Source organism: Rhinolophus sinicus, chromosome 6 (genome assembly GCF_057876585.1).
Source record: "Rhinolophus sinicus isolate RSI-liver-muscle chromosome 6, RSI-T2T, whole genome shotgun sequence".
NCBI lineage: Eukaryota > Metazoa > Chordata > Mammalia > Chiroptera > Rhinolophidae > Rhinolophus > Rhinolophus sinicus.
The window spans coordinates 28,931,759-28,951,533 of record NC_142506.1 but is presented as its reverse complement, the minus strand read 5'-3'; the positions used below and the strand labels follow the sequence as shown (position 1 = coordinate 28,951,533).

Genomic DNA, 19,775 nt, shown 5'->3' with positions numbered 1-19,775 from the left:
TTATTAGTCCAGCCACAAAAACACAAGAATGGTAAGGGGGAAATTTTTCCCTCCCTGACACTCCCAAACCCTAAATTAACACTAATTTTATTTTTTAATTCTAAAAATTAAGGCAGATTTAACAATTATTACCTAACTTTTGTTAAATACTGGGGGTGCCAAAAAAATGTATACACTCATCTTTTGTTATCAGTACATATTGAGTATTACAATTTTAATACAGTTTTTTCCTTTCTTAAAATGTGTATACATTTTTTGGGCACCCTCTGCATATATAAAAAGATAGATTTTTAAAATAATTTTTCTTTTTCTTTTCTGAATCAAGTTCTACTCAATTTTGCTTATATCTTACACAAAAAAATTGTGTCAGTTTCCCTTTATGTCTTCCTTTGGCTTTAACTGTCTTTGACCGCGAGCCTCCTGTACTTTGCATTTCAGGCTTCTGAACCTTTCCATGGTGTTCCATCTGCCTGCAGGACCTTTCTCTGTTGTTCTATAGGGAAACACCTCTTCACTGCTCTCAACTGTTTCCAATATCACCTCTTTTGTGAGAGTTTTCACTAACTTTTCTTGCCCCCTCAGCTAAAATGAGTCACTGTAAAAAGAAATACACAACCTAACAGAAAAAGTAAGTTACAAACGAAGCAATCAAGCATTTGGTTTTAGGAGGCAGTTTTCCGTGGTGGTTTACAACAGATTTCTTGGATTGAAACATGAGCAGAGATAAAGCACATTTCCACTGTCATAGAAAGTTCTAATGAACAGCACTGGAACTTAATTGTGAAAGCACAAGCAACGGATTAAAAAATAATAATAATAACAAAACACAAAGAAAGGAATTTTGGGTCTGTTTTCCTTTTAAGTAATGGTGATATCACTGAGTGACTATGTGCTCTGTGGGGTGGGGGAGGATGTTGGAGAGGTCCTTACCAGTGTAGGAGGCTGGACACTGAAATGATTTTGAAGCTAAGACTTGAGTAGAAATTAACTAGAAATGTGTGTTTTGGGGGATGGAGGGTATGCTGTGGATGGATTTGATTAGGCAGTCCCTGGAAGAGGGAACTATGAGCAGAGAGAACCTGAAAAGATTGGACACAGGATGCCTTTGGAAGAGGTGCAACAAACCTATGGGGCTCTAATTCTGCAAACAAATTGATAGTTCATATTGTGCCTGTACTGAAAAATAAAACAATATGACCAAAATGTGAATTAAGTGCCATAGAAAATAAACTCTTCTGGTTATACCAAGTTGGGGTGATCCAAAGGGACGACATGTCAGGAGGTTTTCTATTAATTCCTTGTTTTCAGTATTTGTTCAATTCACACTTATGATGTGTCAAGTGGTGGTAAGAATTTTATTAAGAAACTCACTGAGTGCCCCAAATAGACAAGATGAATGGAAGTTCATAATCTTTTTATCTTCAGAAGATCTGTGTTCCAATTGAGTTCACATTTTATTGATGGACATAGTAATTATGAGTAGAATATCAAGAGTTAGGTTTCCAGTACAGTGTGTCCAAAATGTAGCATTTCAGAGGCCCTGAAAGTGCTTACTAAAAATGCATATTCCCCCTTTGCTTGCCACCAACAAGATGGGTGGAGGCAGAGAATCAGGTGCATTCAAGATTCAGGTCCACCCCTAACCCGCTGCCATGGAATTGCTGCTGGAGGAGTAACGGTCGCTAATACTGCTTTACACAAGGGGCTGAAGTCTTCCCTCTTTCACCATCGCCAAACAGGTGGAATTTGCAAAGCTGCCAAATGTCTTGGTGTCAAGCCCATCTTTGTGTGCTTGCATTCAACTGTCGTGAGTCTACGTATGTCACGTTGGTGGAGGCCCTTTGTGTTGAACAACAAATCAACCTAATTAAGGTGCATGGTAATGAGGAACTAGGGGCATGGGCAGGCCTCTGTGAAACTGACAGAGGGCAAACCACGTGGAGTGGTTGGTTGCAGTTGTGTGGTAAAGGACAAAGCTAGCAAAGAATCTCAAGGACGTCATCGAAGAATACTCCAAATGCAAAAAAAATGAATAAAAAACTTGGCTCTTATTTTAAAAAATATGCATATCCTATCCCGAAATTTCATGAACCTACTGAATCAGAATTTTTTATATGGTGGGATCTACAGGGCTTACAAACTCCCTGAGTTTCTAATTACTCACTTAACTCTATACTTTATTTGGATTTCACTAGTTTTTCATATGTTAATAAGTATCTGGAATTTTTGTATGTTTGAACTCTCTATTCATGCCTTTTGTCCTTTTTTCCTATTGGGTTATCAGTATTTGTCTTACTGATATGTAAGAGCTCTTTACATATATTAAGAAAACAAGTATGCCCTTGCTTTCTGTGCTGTACATATTTTTTCAGAATACATATTTTGTTTGAAGTTTCCTGGTAATTTGGATGACATCCAGGTTGTGGAGGGAACACTGCTAGGGAATTGCATATTAATCAGGTGTAATATGTTCCACCTCTAGTCATAGACAAAGGTAACTGCTGCCTACCAGTTGTGGTCTAAGGAGAACAAAAATCCCTGTCCAAAATCATCTCAGCTGCTGAAAGTAAAGATTCCCAGCATTGAACCTACCCTTTGAGGGTGAAGGCAGTGGTTACCAGGGAGATCACCAGTGCACTAACCCATTATTGTGCAAAGGCAAGACTGCCCCTCCCCTGCCCATGTCCTTGGGATGGGATACGGTTCAGACGAGGATAACAGAGGGAGACCCTTTTAATATAATTCAGGACATAGCTATGGCATTGTTAATCAGGCAGCAGGAAAGCTCTGATTATCATGTACTCAGCACACCCTGAGGGCAGACACGATGGAAGACCTCTTCTCCCCTTTTCCATCTTCCACTCCCCAGGTCCTGAAGCCTTATCATGTCAAGATGGAAATGAACAATGCACAGTTCAGCTGAAAAAAGAAATGAATAGGGGGCACTGGGGAAGGGGGACAGGGCTGGATGTCCAAGAGAAAAGTCTCTTTCTCCAAAGAGAGGGGCTGCCACCTGGGTGCCTGAGGTCATAATGAGGCCCCCCTTTAGTGAGAGAACCCCAAGAAGGGCAAGCTGGTGTGAGGGAGCAGGGGAGCCACTCCAGACTCCCTGGCCCCTTTGTGGTCACTAGAATGGATTGGAATGTTCTGCTGAACACAAAATGAAAGGGCTGTTTTATATATAACTTTGGACTCTGTGTCTGGCTGACTGTATCTGTACCACCCCCTCCTTCCAAGATGTTTGTGTAGAGGAAGGCTGTGGGTTGAGGGCTACATTCTGGGATTGAACCCAAGCTGAAGAATTAGGGGCACCTTAGATGAAAAGCACATACCAGTGATTCTCAAAGCACAATCCCAGGATCAGAAGCACCAGCATCACCAAGGAGCTCATTAGAAATGCAAATTCTGGGACACTGCCCCAGGAGTACTAAATCAGAAATTGAGATGGCACTAAGTCTCTGTTTTTAATAAGCCCTCCAAGTCAATCTGAAGCGAAAGTTTGAGAACCTCTGCTGTTCACAGGAGCCACTGATGTCTGCCTTACCGTCCAGTTTAGCAGAATGGAGACTATAAGAAAAAAGAAGTCACCACGGGCAGGAGAGGCACTCAGGATATCCTCTCTGGGGTAGAGGCTCATATGTACAGTCGCCACCTGGACCCTAAAACTGCTGAGTGTTTGTTGCAAATAAATGTTTTCCCCAGGGAGTGGGCACCAGAGTGCTGTGTGAATTTCCTAGTTGGGTTTCTAAACAAAAACTTGCAGAAGATTTTAGGGGAGGCCCCGGGGAACCACCGCTCACATTGCAGGAAGGGTGGAGAGGCTAATTCTTGTTTCAACATAAGCAGAGTGAGGGTTTTGCACGAGCTTCCCTGTGTCACTTCTCTGGATTTCAGAGTTGAGCTCACTGGACTTTATTCACCCAATCCAAAAACAGTTCACCTTGGTAAAGTTAAAAAAGTTGATAGATAGATAGACAGATAGGTAGGTAGGTAGGGAGGTAGAGATAGATAGATAGATAGATAGATAGATAGATAGATAGATAGATAGATAGATAGACAGATAGATAGATTTTTTTTTTGACAGATTTTTCATGGCTCCAAAATAATTCTGGGCCTGGATCATTATGTCAGCTGTCTCTGTCAGTAAGTAGTAACCTTGATGAGTACTACATTGTGATTTATTGCCAAGTCACTTTATTTTTTTTGGTAAATATTTTCCTATAAAATATTTAAGGCTACATCTGACTTTGGGCCTTTGGAAGAGATTAAGTTTCCTGTAAATGTCTAATGCCTTCTCTAGGGTTTTGGCCACAGCCAATGGGAATGCTACTGACAGAAAGCTCTGCACTCGGGGTGCTGGCAGCTCATCACCCCCACTCAGCAGATCTTTGCATCTACTGGAAAAGATGCAGCAGACCTAAAACTTTTCAGAATTAATTTTTAATTATATTCCTTCTATTTTTCTTCCTTTGCTAGAAGTCAAATTCAAACACTCCAAATACTAAAGTGATTGTTTAAAAAGATGTTTAGTTTAAAAAGCATGGGCTCTGAATGGGAAGGCTTTGTCCCCTCAGGGGTGTTTGGGTGAAACCAAGCCCTTCCAGCAAGGGGCGATAGAGGCTGGACACCGCGTGGTCATTCTGTCAAAAATAGAGATCACGTCCCTACGCAAGACCAAATGGGTTTTTCTAAATTTCCTGCTCCAGGCGGAGTGAAGCAGATTCTGAGGACTGGTTCATTGGCATTTACACTGGCCAAAAACTGGGCTTCCCAAGTCTAAGTTTCCCAGAATGATCTGACTTATTGACATTACACTTCAGGATGCAAACTGAAAGCTCTTGAAAAGCTGTGCTTATTTACCTCATAAAAGGTTTCAGCAGCTCTACACACACACATACACACACACCCATGCGCACACACACGTACACACACATGTGCACACATACACTCACTCACTCCAAACTGTCCTTCTGCAAAGACATTGCTGTATTTATATAGTGCATTGTAATCTGTCTCTCTGGTGTCTTTGCCATGCTTTTCTAACAGCTGCTCTGGGGGTCAAGAGAAGCCAACCTCTGGATATCCTCAGTAGTAGTGTGGACTCCTCACCTGAGGGCTGCAACCCCACTGAAATCATATGCCAGATTGAAATCATATGAAATCATATGAAATCAGAGTCCAGAAGACATAGTTTTCATCTGAAGGTTACAAAGGTCCATTGGTGTTTAAGAACCTCAGCAAGTTGTTCAAATTTAAATGCCATGGCACTGGTTGATGTGTTGCCTGCGAGTGTATATTCCTGAAGGATCATGGTCAAGGTTATTCACCGATGTCTCTAGCCCAACACAATAAAACGCAGCACACATGCATATACCCCAAATCAAACTCATAGTCATATTTTTGTTTTGAGAACAATCTTTTCAATATAGAATAGTGTTCTTATGCTGTTACCATCATTCTAAATTCAGTTGTTAATATTTGTCCTTTAAGGCTTTAAGTTTTTTTTTTTTTAATTAAAAGAGAAAAAACATTACAGATAAAATTTAAGTCCTCGTGGGTCTTGGTCTAACTTCTCTTTCCAAAAGTAACTACAATGATGAATTTAGCATGTATCCTTTCAGCCCATTATTAAAAGCTTGTACATATATGTAGCCCTGAACAATATATAGTATTGCCTTAATATCTTTAAATGGTATGATTCTGAATGCATCATTCTGCAACTTGTTTTCTTTACTCAAAATTATACCTTTGAAACCTATCCATTTTGAGATACAGAAATCTAGTTAATGCCTTTGCATTTGCTTGTTTGTATTTTAACATTTAAGAACACCACGTTTTATTTATTCATCGTAGATGAATACTCAGCTTGTTTTTAAGTTCCTGATGTTACAAACAATGCAGCAATGCATCACCTTGAGCAAGTCTGCTGGTGAGAGCATCTTTGCGTCTTCCTAGGGTAGAGACCTAGAATTGGAACTGCTGGGCTATAGAGTATTTGCATCTTCATATTTAATCAGTACTGCCAAGTGGGTCTCCAAAGTGGCGTGTGTCAGTTTTCACTCCTCCAGCAATATTTAAGCTGTCATGAGTATTTTCCACTGGGGTTTAGATGGGAATGTATCTGATCTGAGACCTCCCGCCTCCTTTCACCTTTCTGTGTTCAAATAACTACTTCACCAAGCACAGAGATGAGAGCTCTCCAAATAAAGGCTTTTGCAGGAAATCTTTCCCAAACTGTTTTCTATCCATGAGGCACTGGTAACTTCCTGTGATCTACACCATGGGATTGTGCCCCAGCCCAACTATGAAGGGTCTTAGCTTTTATTTCTCCTGACCTGATAAAACAAGTGGAAACACTTCATCTGTTCATACCAGTATCCTAAATTGACCCTACCTGGGGTCTTGGTACTGATCACCTTGTTAACTAAGGTCAATATGCTACTGGGTTTGGCTTTTCCATTCATTACACGAGTGTTTGTTAAGCAGCTAGATGAGGAGATACAAAGATAAACCAGACAATACTCTACAGCGACTGCCATCTGTAGAAAGCGTGCACTAGCAGCTTAGGTTCTCATCTCAACCAGTCCTTCCAACAAGTCTATGAAGCAGGGACTATTATTATCTCCATTTGACAGGGCAGGGAACTGAGGCTTTGAGTTCAGGATGAACTTACTTGCCCAAGCAAAGCTAGGATTCCGGCCCACATCTCTTCAGCCTCCAGACGCCACATCTAAATACAGTAGGAGGAGCTCTCAGTGGAATTGGAATGAGAGGCCACTTTAGTCAAGGGGATCAGAGGAGAATGTAGAAAGGAAGTTACATTTGGAATGAGCCTAGAAAGCTGCTACATATTTTAATGAGGAATAATGGTGGGAAGGGAAGAGGATGCACAGAGCAGAATATGTGGAGGAAATTGTAGGAGTGGAGTAGGATATAAACCAGAAAAATAAGTTAGGCCTTGTATGACAGGCAAGGGCATTTTAACCTGTAATTCAGTGGAAAGGATGAGTCATCAGAAGCTTTTGAGCTGCAGAGTGATGTGATCAGAGCTGGAAGCAATAAAGAGAATAGAATTATGGGGAATGGCAGGAAAGCTGGGAGACTAGCTAGGTGAGGAAGACATTGGGACTGGCAGGCTCAACATCCATTTTAAGCACTAAGGTTGGGAAGCTGGAAACTTCAACTCACACTTCTTTGTAGCTAGACTTCTGGACAAGAATCCATTTTGCTGATATGGATGACACAAAAGCAACATGGTGCCAGGGTCACTTGCTTCCTGATTCAAGGACTTTTGTAGTGACAGGAGTTGCTTTCTAATTTTTGACAGAGGTAGCAGGATTCTAAGAGTTGGGTGTTGTTCCTGGAAGCTCTGTTTTCAATGTCTTTTCCAGATTTTTCAACAATTTGTCAGCTATCTAAACCTGCGTTCTGCTCAAACTAGCTTGTGTGGCTTCTATTCCTGCAAATAAACCCTAAATGAGAAGTAAAGACTTCAACTTGGAATGGAAGCAATGGAAGCTGAAAGAAGGAGGGGTGGGAGCACATTTCAGAGGTAGAAATGGGCAGGATAGGGAGATCAGGGGCTGTGAGATGGAGGCACTTGTTGAAGCTGATGCTGTGGTCTTACACAGCAACAAGGTAGACAGTGGCGGGATTATTAATGGGCACAGATAGTGAGTTTTGAGAAGCTGACTTTAACCTAGAGCTTTGAGAAAGACCTGAATTTGGGAGGTGGAAAGATGAGTCAGTTGTGATGCCATTACCTATTTAGAAGCCTCATCCCACTGGAAGCTAGACCTCCCTGAGGTCAAGGTCCTCGCTAGTTTATTCACCATCATAAATTCTAGGCCTGGCTCAGTGCTAGGCATATTGTGGACACTCAAGAAATATCTGTTGAGTAATGACTTTAGGGACCCAAGGTGCAAGAAGAATTATGAAAGGAAAACATTTTTAGAGAAAGAGGGTAGGAAACAATGTCAGAGGAATAAAAGAGGTTGAGAAGTGAGAGAAAGACTATCAGATAAGAGAATTGGTCATGGATAAAACAGGACATAAGTAAAACATACACATAGAAAGCACACCTCATACATGTATAGCTTAATGCATTATCACTGGTTGTAACAACCTTCCATTTCAAACACCAAAGTATTCCCAGCATGTCCAAAGCCTCCCTCATAACTCCTCTTGGTCATGAACCCCTACTACGAAAAGGAAACCTCTATCCTGACTTCTAACATCATAGATCAGTTTTGCCCTTTTTGAGTCATACACTGTATATTCAGTTGTGTCTTCTCTTGCTCAAAATTATGTTTGTGAAATTCATCCTTGTTGTTGCATGTAGCAGTCGTCTGTTCATTTTAATCGCTGCATAGTATTCTGTAGTGTGACTCTACCAGAATTTATTTATCTGCTCATCTGTTGATGGACATTTAGTTTGCTTCCTGGTTTTGACTATTAATGAAGCAGCTATAAACATTCTTATATAAATCTTTTGGTATACCTACATACACATTTATATTGGGTACATATCTAAAAGTGAAATTATTAGAATATAGGGTATGAATATATTCAACTTCAGTAAACACCATTGTGGGGAAGGAAAAAAATTTCTTCCTACTCTTCTAAGTTCTTCTTGCTAGTCTAATAATCAAATTAACATGAGACAGATTAACTGGAGAAAATGACCAAATTTATGTGCATATAGGGGTTCCATAAGACTCTGAGACACAAGAACAAATCAGGCAGTTGAGACTTATATGCCACCTTGAGTTAAGGAGAAAGTGGGGAGGGGGGTGTGGCTTGGAACTCCAGAGGGCAGGAAAGCAATTTACATGGGGATGGAAAAGCAAATGTTTGGTAAATAAATGTTTGCTGGGCCATCTTTAACAATGGGACACAGAGAGGACTTTGATCCAAAGGACCTTGCTAGGCTCCTCCCTGTCTATTACACACTGGTTCATATTAAACTATAGTTATCTGTGATGACAGCTCCCTGCCTGGAGCTGGTCCTCTATCTGACTCCTTTTAGGCAGCCAGGGGGAAGATAAGATTTTTCCTGAATCTTTTGTTTTTCAAAAAATAAGCAGCTTAAAATTATCACTATCCTAGAAGGCACATTTTGGGGTGGCAAACTCCGCTTCCCCTCAGCATCAAATAGATTCCCAAAGTGGTTGAATTAATTTATACTGCATCCAACAATTGTACAATTGTTACGCATTTTCTCCAAAAAAGATTAGTGCTTTCTTTTGTTCCATTTAAAAAATCTTTCCCAACTTTAGAGTCATGGAGATAGTTTCCTATTTTAGCTTTTACTAGATTTATTATTATTTTTCTTTCACATTTACATGTATAATGTGCTTGGAGTTGATGTTTATATATGTTGTGACGTAAGGGGTCAAGATTATTCTGTTTGGACATCCAGTTGGCCCAGCACCATTTATTTAAAAAGGTTGTCCTTTCCCCACTCTTCTGTACCACCATCTCTATCATATATTATGTACTGTATATGTGGGAGTCTGATTATGGACTATCTGTTCTAAAATTTTAACCCTGTCATTTACCCAGATCCCATAGATTTTCTTTCTTAATATTGTGTATTCATGGTTCCAAGAAGTAGATATTAATGACCAGTCATTTATCCAATTTGCAGTGAATACCAAGATTCATAATGAATATGCTGGATGGTCCTACAGGGAACTCTGTTTCCTAGAATTCCTTTCTCTGTATAATTCTGGGTTGAGTTGGCCAAACACTAAGCTGTGTGAGATTTTAGGAAGCAGAAATGAAGCAGGGACCATTACTGTCAAAGGTCGTCATTGGTAGGAGATGGGGAGAGATACACACAGACATGCCAGCAGGTTCGGTACGCCCTCACTCTTCCCCTCTGCATCCAGCTCTCCTTTCTGTCTGCCTGCTCTGCCAGCACCAGCAACCCCAGGGCTGCCAGCAGATGCTGTGCTGTGAGCGCACAGAGGTCTCATCGGGAAGAGCCAACAATCCTCCCTAGATTTCTTCCCCAGCCGCCTCCTGGTCCTATTGCTGCAGCGGGGCATGCCTGGGTTCCAAATTTCCCCACAAGCCACGGCTGGTTAGTGACTTTTTTCTGATTCTTCAGCACCCCTTTCCAGACTTTTACTTCCCCAGCTGTTCCCCAAATTATGTAAGGTCCATTTCCTATAATAAATGCCTTATCCCATAACTCATAGTGGTTCTGCTTCCCTGTTGAAGCCTGACTGACACACACATGTTGAAATAATCGACACTAGTGTAACAGTGGCAAGCCCTAAAACTGCACATGGAAAAATTTGCAACAGATGAAAAACTAACTCAACAACTGCAGAATGGTATTCTGGGTTGACAACATTGTCAACATGACCACATTGCTGACTTTGAATTAAGACCTTGAAGCCAACTAATTTACTTCTTGGCTCTTCCTTCCCTAACCCCGTTCCTAGTTCCTAATTTCCTTGGCTCATTCCCTTTCTATCTGCCCATATCTATCTTTCCCTGCAGTTTGTAAACTCATTTTAGGGCTTGTCTTATGCATCTTTGCATTCCACTTTGCCTGAAGGGACGGGTAAACCCAGTGCCACCAGAATGCGAGCAGGGAGCGAGTGGAAGGAGTGATTAGCTCTGGCTGGGAGAGCTCCCGAGAGTGTCCATGGAGGAGCTGGCACTTGACTTAGGCCAAAATGTCTGAACAAGACCCCAGTGGACAGGAAGAGAGAGATCAAGCAAGAACAGGTAACACTTTTCTGTGGGTGTTTGGAATCATGACAGCTACTATGACAAATATAGTATCATGCCTTCCAAACATTGTAATGATTATGTGCCTAGCACTGTGCTAAGGACTTTATGCATGAACTTACTCATTCTCACATCACTTCAATGAAGCAAGTGTTATCAAATCCGCGTTTTATAGATGGGGAAACTGGGAATCAAGAGTAACTAGAAAACTAAACCATCACCACATTCCTCTACTATTTAATATCCAGACAAAAACTAGGGAGGAAGGTTGATTTGTCATAGAATTTAAGAAAAGCCTTTCCTTAGGAGTGGTAATTTTAAAACTTTGGTGTTTTAAAATTAAACTTGAGTATTAAACAAGGGAGGACTGGAAAATGGGACTGATATGTGTATGTGGGTTGTGGGGGATGATTTTGTGTTGTTTTGTTTACTCCTGAGAGAAAGAAAAAGAAGCAAGAAGAGAGGAGAAAGAAGGTGGAGAAGAGGTTATGTTACCTGGCATAAGGCTGCAGAATAGCTGAGAGGTGTTTTTCAGAACATGACCAAGGAGGCTATAAAGGATGGCTAATGTGTACTTTTAACTTGTCTTATTTTCTGTGATACAAATCCCTACATCTTCCTGAATTTTTAATAAAGTCTGCCATACACACAAAGATGTGTCAGTGTGACTTTATAGAAAATAAGGAAATGGCTGAGTCAGGTAAGCCCGAAGCTGAACTAATTCACAGAAGCAGAAGGTCAGACAGGAAGTAACCTAGAATTTAGTTCCCCCTGGCAACTTGTAGACATAACTTACTGAAGGCACTGGGCTTTCCAAAGTCTGTGGAATGGGTATTTGAGACTTCTGCTCTGGCTCTTAAGGGACAAGTAGGCTCCAGCTGACACTTCCATTATTTAAGGAGCTGAGTAAGAGTACTGAGCCTGGAGGCAGGAGGTGTGAGCTGAACCTGGAGAAGGAATAGTAGTGAGGTGCGGCTGGAGAGTGGGGTCAGGGAGCTTGAGATGGGAAAGATACAGCCCTTATTCTCATGGAATTCAACATCTATTTGGGGACTCAGAATATATAGATGCAGGTAAAAGGAGGGGAGAGTAACACAAGGCAGTGTCTAATTTAATGGGCAGTGAATCCCTTTCACCAAGACTCTAGTTGGCCAAGTCATTATATATTTCTAAGTCTTGTTAGTCACTGTGCCAGTCAAGGGTAGGTCTGGGTCTTGGCTCTCTCTGGAGCCCCGGTGCCTGACATGGTCTATGTGCTATAAATATTTGGGCATCCATAAGGTTCAGCTCACACTTAGAAATGGCCAATATTTGGACTTCATAATGTTTGGGCATCAAAGTCTACTCACCATTTTTGAATGACCTTAGGTAATGAAGATTTTGAAAATAGGCAGAAGGACGTTTAAAAACATGACCCTTAATGGACAAATGCACCGGCTACCTGCCACCGTCCCCCACATGGCCCCAAATCCCACCCTGGGAACTGCCACCTCTGTCTTCTTGACTCTTGATCAAAATTAGTAAGGAACAAGGAAATTCAGGATCTTTTGATAAGGGACTTCATTATCCAAAATATTTTTACCTTTGGGTATTTTCTAGAACTGGATCTTAACTAATGTCTCAGTGTTAATGGTCTCTTATGGCCATGAGAGGGACGGGGAGATGGCTTTTGAACAGTAGTCCACCGTCCTCCCAGAATGCCAGCATTTCGAATAAACTTGCTTTTCTTTCCACCAATTTTGCCTCCCAGTTGTTGGTTTATGAATGGCAGGCAGCCTGACCTTCACCTGGTAACACTCACAATGAGGCAGAAAAAGAGTTAACCAAAAGTGAGCCTCAGAGGGATTAGCAGAAGGTGATTTGATCAGTACATTGCATCACCTGCACCCACTCCTGGGGAATGTCCAGACTCAGCCCTTATAGATAAATTTTTCTGGTAAAACACCCCTAGAAAAATGAGATAAGACCCCGACCAGAATTACCTGTTTTTTGGTGCCTGCGCAAACTGCTTAGCTTGAACTCTAGCCTCATTATAATACAATTAGAATAAAATAAACATATGGCTTGCCCCACGCCCCCACCCCCCCCCACAGTGGGTTTTTCCATATGCATTCTGGGTAAGAACATGCGCAGAAAGAAACCAGTCATATAAACTGCGCATGTCAATCAAATGACTTCAGTCTAAAGGCCACATCCTCTGCTGTAAGAAAGTTACCTATACTTTCCTATATAAGAGAAGCTCACCTAAAGATTGGTACAGTTGTCTGTCTGCTCTGTCTAGACTCTGCCCTCAGCTGCTTCTCTGCCATTGCTTTTCCTCTTGAATAAGCTTTCTAACTTCTAGCCTTTGTGCCTTGTGAATACTTTCACAGCCCCTGAGCGGCCACGACAACTAACAGCCCCTCTAAGCTTCTGAAGATTCAGTTTGCTCATCTGTAAACTGAATGTTTAAAATGTTCCCGGGGTGGGATTTGGGGCCATGTCGGGGATGGTGGCAGGTGGCCGGTGCATTTGTCCATTAAGGGTCGTGTTTTTAAACATCTCCTTAAGAGAGATTCTGTGAAGAGTAAGTGGGTTGAGGCACAGAGAGGCTTGGTGTCAGGCCCGGCCTCACGCACTTGGTGTGGTGATAATAATTACTATGATGATTATTATAATATTAGTTGAGCACCTATTGTGTGTTAGGCTCTGTGGTAGCTATATTACATACATTATCATATCATTTCTAATACTCACAGAGCAACTCAACAAGGTTGATCAGAGTAGTGGTTGCATAGTGTCCCCCAAATAATATGTCCAAATCATAATCCCAGGTACCTGTGAAGTGACCTTATCTGAAAATAGGGTCTTGCAGATGTAATTAAATTAAAGATCTTGGGATAAGATCATCCTGGATTTAGAGTAGGTCCTAAATTCAATGGCTGGTGTCCATAGAAGAGAAGGGAGGAGATTTGAAACTCAGAGGAGAGACACAGGGAAGGCCATGTGAAGATGGAGGCAGAGAATGGAGTGATGTTACCATAAACCAAGGAAGACCAAAGCTGAAAGGGTTCTCCCCTAAAGCTTTTGGAGGAAACATGGCCTTGCTGACACCTCATTTCTGTATTTCTGGCCTCTAGAAGTATGAAGAAAATTAATTTCTATTGTTTTAAGCCAAGTGTGATGCTCATTTGTTACAGCAGCCCTAGGAAGCTAATACATATATTTTTATCCCCACTTTACAGATAAGGAAACAAAAGTGAACTAACTTGCTTGCTGTCTGTTTTTATGCAAATAACCAATTTATGCTTGATACACATAAAGCTACTGGTGCCCGTAAGAGAAGTGATCAGGAACCAAAACAGGAAAAGTAGGACAAATGGGTGGCTCCAGGCCTCACTTGAGAAAAGGAAAACAAGTCCACATCTTTTCACTTAACGTGCAACTTCGTGCAAATACCAGAGCTTTTTAAATTAGGTCAAGAGAAACACTCTTGGAAGGAAAAAGCTAGCAAAATAGCATTCAGGGTAACACGCAAAACATCTCAGCACAACTCTATGGAAGAGACCAGACCAGCCAGAACCAGCCACGAAGATCCACGATTTAGACTCTTAGGAGACTTTGAGCAGATTAAATTAATAGAGCAATTAGGGGCAGGAAACAGGCTAAGCTTCTTAAAATCTAGGAATCAAAGGGGAAATTATCAGAACAATTTGATTTGTAGGAACAAATTGAGTTGTACACTTTAATTTCTCTTTGTTTGGTTTCTTTTTAAGATGCTGAAATGGAAAGTTTGAAGAGCAACAAATAATCACAGATTTCTTCTAAGATGCAAACAGAGGGGAATCATTAATTTTTAAGGTCCACCCAGTTCCCAAGGAGCCAAGAAGCCGTGCCTGGACTTGAGGGTTTAATCCACTTACACAAAGGAGAAAGGTTCCGCCTAACTTACCCCACTATCACCACCCTGGGAGGCTACTCTTGCCTTTCTTTTGAAAAAAAAGATAGCATTTTCCATTAGTTGCAAAAATAACATATGCTCAATGTACAAAACTTGGAAAAGTTGAAAAAGCACAAAGAAAATAAAAGGAAAAAATAAACACCATAATCCTACCTCCAACATATTGAAATATTTTCTTCTGGTATTTTAGATATAGCTATCAATATATGTAATTCAATATATATTCTATAATGCTATGAATACGTAATTCAAAGCCAAACTGACTGTAGTTGCTCCTGTGTTCACGGGAGGGGTGGGGTGAATCATAATTCATATTCGTGGGGAAAAAAAACAAAATGCTAACAATTTAATAGTATTTACTTTGTGCCAAACATTATTCCAAACACTTTATACATATTAACTCTAAGAACCTTTACCTATCACCAAGTCCAAAGATACTCTTTTGTCTATAACTCAACTTTTTTTCTCAGCAACCCTATTAAATGTTAGTGCCGTTCCCATTTTGTAGACAAGGAAACTGAAGCAAGTGAAAAACTGTGCCCTAGACCACCCAGCTGAGATTTGCTAGTTTACTTGTGAAGCAAGTGTTGGGCGGTGACTGTTTTCCTTAGAAACTGGCGGAGGTGGGAAGGAGCCATGGTTCAGAGTTTCCCCTTGTTGGTCTCTTCTGTCCCAGGCTGACATCTGTCAGAATCATCAGGAAGTCTTGGTTTGTAATTTTGGGATGGAGAGCATGAGATAAAGAGGGGGTGGGGGAACTAAAGCGAGGAGAACCTAGAAAGTGGCCTGCCCTGCCCTGGCACTGGACCTACTGCCTGGTCCTTGGTCAAGGCCATGGCCATGCCCACGCCCACTGTGGTCAGAGCTTAGGGCCACTGAGATGGTTGCTGCAGGAAAGATAGCTACGCAGTACTCTGAACACTAAGAAAAAGCCTGCCACACACACACGGGCCTTGTGCAGGCGGTTTTGGACAAATTCAGGATGTGGGTGAATCCCACATCTGAGTTGGGGCAATGAAGGGGAAAAAGAAGCCTGGGTGGGCTGAGAGTAGGAATCCCAACGAATGCAGCAGTGAGCCCTTGGGAATCTGCATAAATCTTGAGCAGGACATTGTACATTGTACCTTCTACAAATATGGAATAGAGGATACAATAAATTTTACTTCAAGCCCAAAGGACTAAAAAAGAGATATACTTGCATACATGCATATACAGACGGTGCCAAAAAAAATGTATACACATTTTAAGAAAGGAAAACTGTATTAAAGTTGTAATACTTAATATATGCTGATAATAAAAGATAAATAGAAGTCACATTTGACTTCTGCAATTACAAGAGGTGCTCAAAGTGGTTACCATCAGCGTCCAGATACTTCTGATTATGGCGAACTGCTGCTTGAGTAACGTTGACCAAAGTGTCCACTTGTATAGTTTTTTGGCACCTCCAGTATATACATGTTCTTTATTATATATAACATGTATGATATAAACATGTACAGGTAGAGGGGTGGCTGGTTAGCCTAGTTGGTTAGAGCACAATGCTCGTAACACCAGGGTTGCTGATTCGATCCCTGCATCGGCCAGTGTGAGCTGCGCTCTCCACAACTACATTGAAACAACTACTTGACTTGGAGCTGATGGGTCTTGGAAAAACACACTTAAAATAATAAAAGTTAAAAAAAACAACAACAGAAAAACCCAAAACATGTATAAGTAGATATGTAAATAATTTTTTAGAAAAAGTGGCATTATCATATATAATGCAATAAATCTACATACTACGAGTATACAGTATATATTATATAAATGTGTCATGTGATATGATTATATTATGTCATATATATAATATATATTATATATCATACAACAAAATACACATGGTTGATATATAAGATATACAAGTACATATTGATACAATTTTATTAAAATGTAATATTACATATGGTTTTAATCTTCTTTCTCCTTAAATTTTTTTTTTTGCAAAAATGGAACATTACTATGTATATACATACAATTTTGTGGGGGTTTTTACTTGGGAATATACGGTATTTTATCATTTCAGTAATATTCTTTTACAATATTATTGTTAATATCATTTTATATTCTATATGAAGACTTTATAATTTGCTTAACCAGTCTCTTATTTTGGCTCTTTGGGCTGTTTTCAGTTTTTGTTATTATAAATAATGCTGCTAATGAACTTTCTTAAATAGATCTCTGATTTGACACATAAGGCCTGACAGGAAACAGACAGTACACTAAACCTGGGTAATTGAGGGGCATCTAATAAAAGATCAATGTACAACTGTGTGAAACCAGCCAGGGACGGTGCAGTGCTGGGGATACTATCACCTCTAGACTGGAAGGGACAGGGAGGGAGCAGTTACCAGAACCTGAGAGAGTGGTGTATGGGGAGGGTCACATGACAGGAGCTGTGGCCTTTGGAGACGCAGCAACACAGCAGCAGAGGAAGCAGGGAGACAGCATCTTCTGCCCTCTTCCCACTTCCCAGCTCTTCCCATGACTCATTAGCAGGGCCCAGCCGGAAGCCAGAGATCAGTCCACACGGGTCAGCCCCCCAGGGGCACAGAAGGATGGAGAACAATAGACAATGGATCTGGAGAGGCAAACTGAAGTTACTGTGCCAATCAAGATATGTCAACATTTTCACACCCAATAGCAGTGTAAAGGGCACCTATTTCTCTATAATACCCACACAGATACTGGGCATTACCATATCACTTGTAGGACGCTGAATAATGGCTCTCAATAATACCAGGTCCAAATCCCTGGAACCTCTGTTAGTTATATTGTGGAAAGGTCTTTGCAGTTGTGATTAAGGATCTTGCCATGGGGAGATTATCCTGGATTATCTAAGTGGGCCCTATGAGCAATCACAAAGTGTCCTTATAGGAGAGAGGCAGAGGGAGATATTACCCAGGAGAAGAGAAAGCAATGTGATACAAAGCAGATTGGAGTCATATGGCTACAAGCCAAGGAATGCCAACAGTTTGCATGCAACTTCAACACTTGTAAGCTGTGTGACCTTGGACAAGTTTCTTCACCTCTCTAAACTCCAGGCACCCATTTGTAAAGTGATGATAATATCTCCTACCTAACTGTGTTCACAGGATTCGATGAAATAATAAAGCAATGTGCTAAACATGGTATCTGGACTCCCCTCCCCCCCTTCATTGATCTAGTAAATGTCAGCAAATTTTTCTATAAAGGGCCACATTGTTAATATTTTAGGCTTTGCAGGCCAATATAGTCTCTGTTGAACTATTCAGCTCTGTTGTTGCAGCCCCAAAGCGGCCATAGACAATACATAAATGAATGATATGGCTGTATCAATAAAATTTTATTTACAAAAATAGGCAGTGTGCAGGATTTGGCTCACAGGCTGTAGTTTGCCAATCTTTGATGTAGATGAGAAAGGAGTCAGCAAGTTATAGCCAATTGAAACAGGGCCCGGTTGGCACCCCCATAGTAGAGGCTTTGCAGTGTCCCCAGCTTCACCTTTCCTTGACCTACCTATAGCTTAACAATAGATCATCCCTCTGTGTCTTGAGCTCTGGAAGGTCACTTGTCCCACCCAGTAATTTTTAGAAAATTATCCTGAAGCTTATGATTAATACCCTTAGGCTTATTGATCATAATCTCCATGGTCTACCGTTCTTTCCAGGCTACTCCCATCATTGTTCTTGGGTTCCTGACTCCACCAGAGAATCATGTGGCCAGAGGGAAGGCTCCATGCAGACCCCCAGAACCAACACATAGCCTTTAGAGGAACGTCCAGATTTTCCCTTAAATACACCAAGATGGATGGAGAATGTTAAGGCAATTTTTGGAGGTGTTAACTTGCTGTCTTTTCAGACCACCAGTGCTCTGATAATAAACGCTTATTCTATGACCCATGTCCTGTGTTGGTCTATTAGTTGAGCAGTGCAGGCAGCACGAGCCCCAGACTCGGTTGGCCTCTAGTTTCACTATGAGCCAAATCTGGCCTGCTTCCTGTTTTTGTAGCTTGTGCGCTAAGGATGATTTCTACATTTTAAAAAATGGTTGGAAAACAAAAAGAATATTTATGACACATGAAAATTATATGAAATTCAAATTTCAGTGTCCATAAATAAAGTTTTATTAGAACACACTCATTTGTTTATGTATGGGCTATGGCTGCTTTCATACTACAACAGCAGAGTTGAATAGTTGCAACAGAGACTGTATGTGGCACCCTCATTAATCTACACTACTGCCCAGTGGCTGTCGTATAAAAAGAATTTGGTTGGCCTTTATTCCTAGTTCCTGGGAGGTACCTTCTAAATTCTTGGACTTTCCCAAGTGATAGGATTGGATCCTGATGGTTATGCTAATGAGGTGATCCACGGTGGGTCCCTGGATTAGTTTATGCTGATGAGATGATTCAGAATGGGGACAGGCCACACAAGGAAGACCAACCATGTGATTAGAACCATTTGAGCCTTGTACTATCAGCCTGACCTCTGGGGAGGGGAGAGAGGCTGGAGGGGAGATTAACTTCATCGGTTTAGCCATTGATTCGATTCAATCATGTCTATATAATGAAACTCCAATAATAGCTCTAAACATGAACCTTGGGTAAACATTCCTGGTTGTTGAAACATCAATATGTCGGGAGAGTGACAGACATGTCCTGAGGACATGAAAGTCTTCACATTTGGGACCCTCCAATTTTTGCCCTATGCATCTCTTCATTTGGCTAATTCTGATTTGTAGCCTTTATAATAAAACTGTAATCATAAGTATAGCACTTTCCTAAGTTCTATGAGTTGTTCTATCAAATGATTAAACCTGAGGTGGTAGTGGGAACCCCTAAATTTGTAGCCAGTTGGTCAAAAGTGTGGATGGCTTGGAAACCCTGGAGCTTGATACTGGTGTCTGAAGTGAGAGAAGCCTTATGTAGAATTGTGCCTTTACCCTGTGAAATTTGACCGAACTCCAGGTAGTTAGCATTAGAATTGCATTGCAATGTGCACTATAAATTACAGTGGCATTTATAACTCAACAGTATTTTCAGAGTCAACCATATTACTATGTGGTGGCATTA

At 41.0% G+C, this 19,775-nt stretch overlaps 1 pseudogene; it reads left to right on the top strand.

Annotated features, from left to right (window-relative positions):
* Nucleotides 1-1,010: 1,010 nt before the first annotated feature.
* Nucleotides 1,011-2,036, top strand: LOC148757845 (small ribosomal subunit protein eS12 pseudogene; annotated as a pseudogene).
* The last annotated feature ends 17,739 nt before the right edge of the window (nucleotides 2,037-19,775 follow it).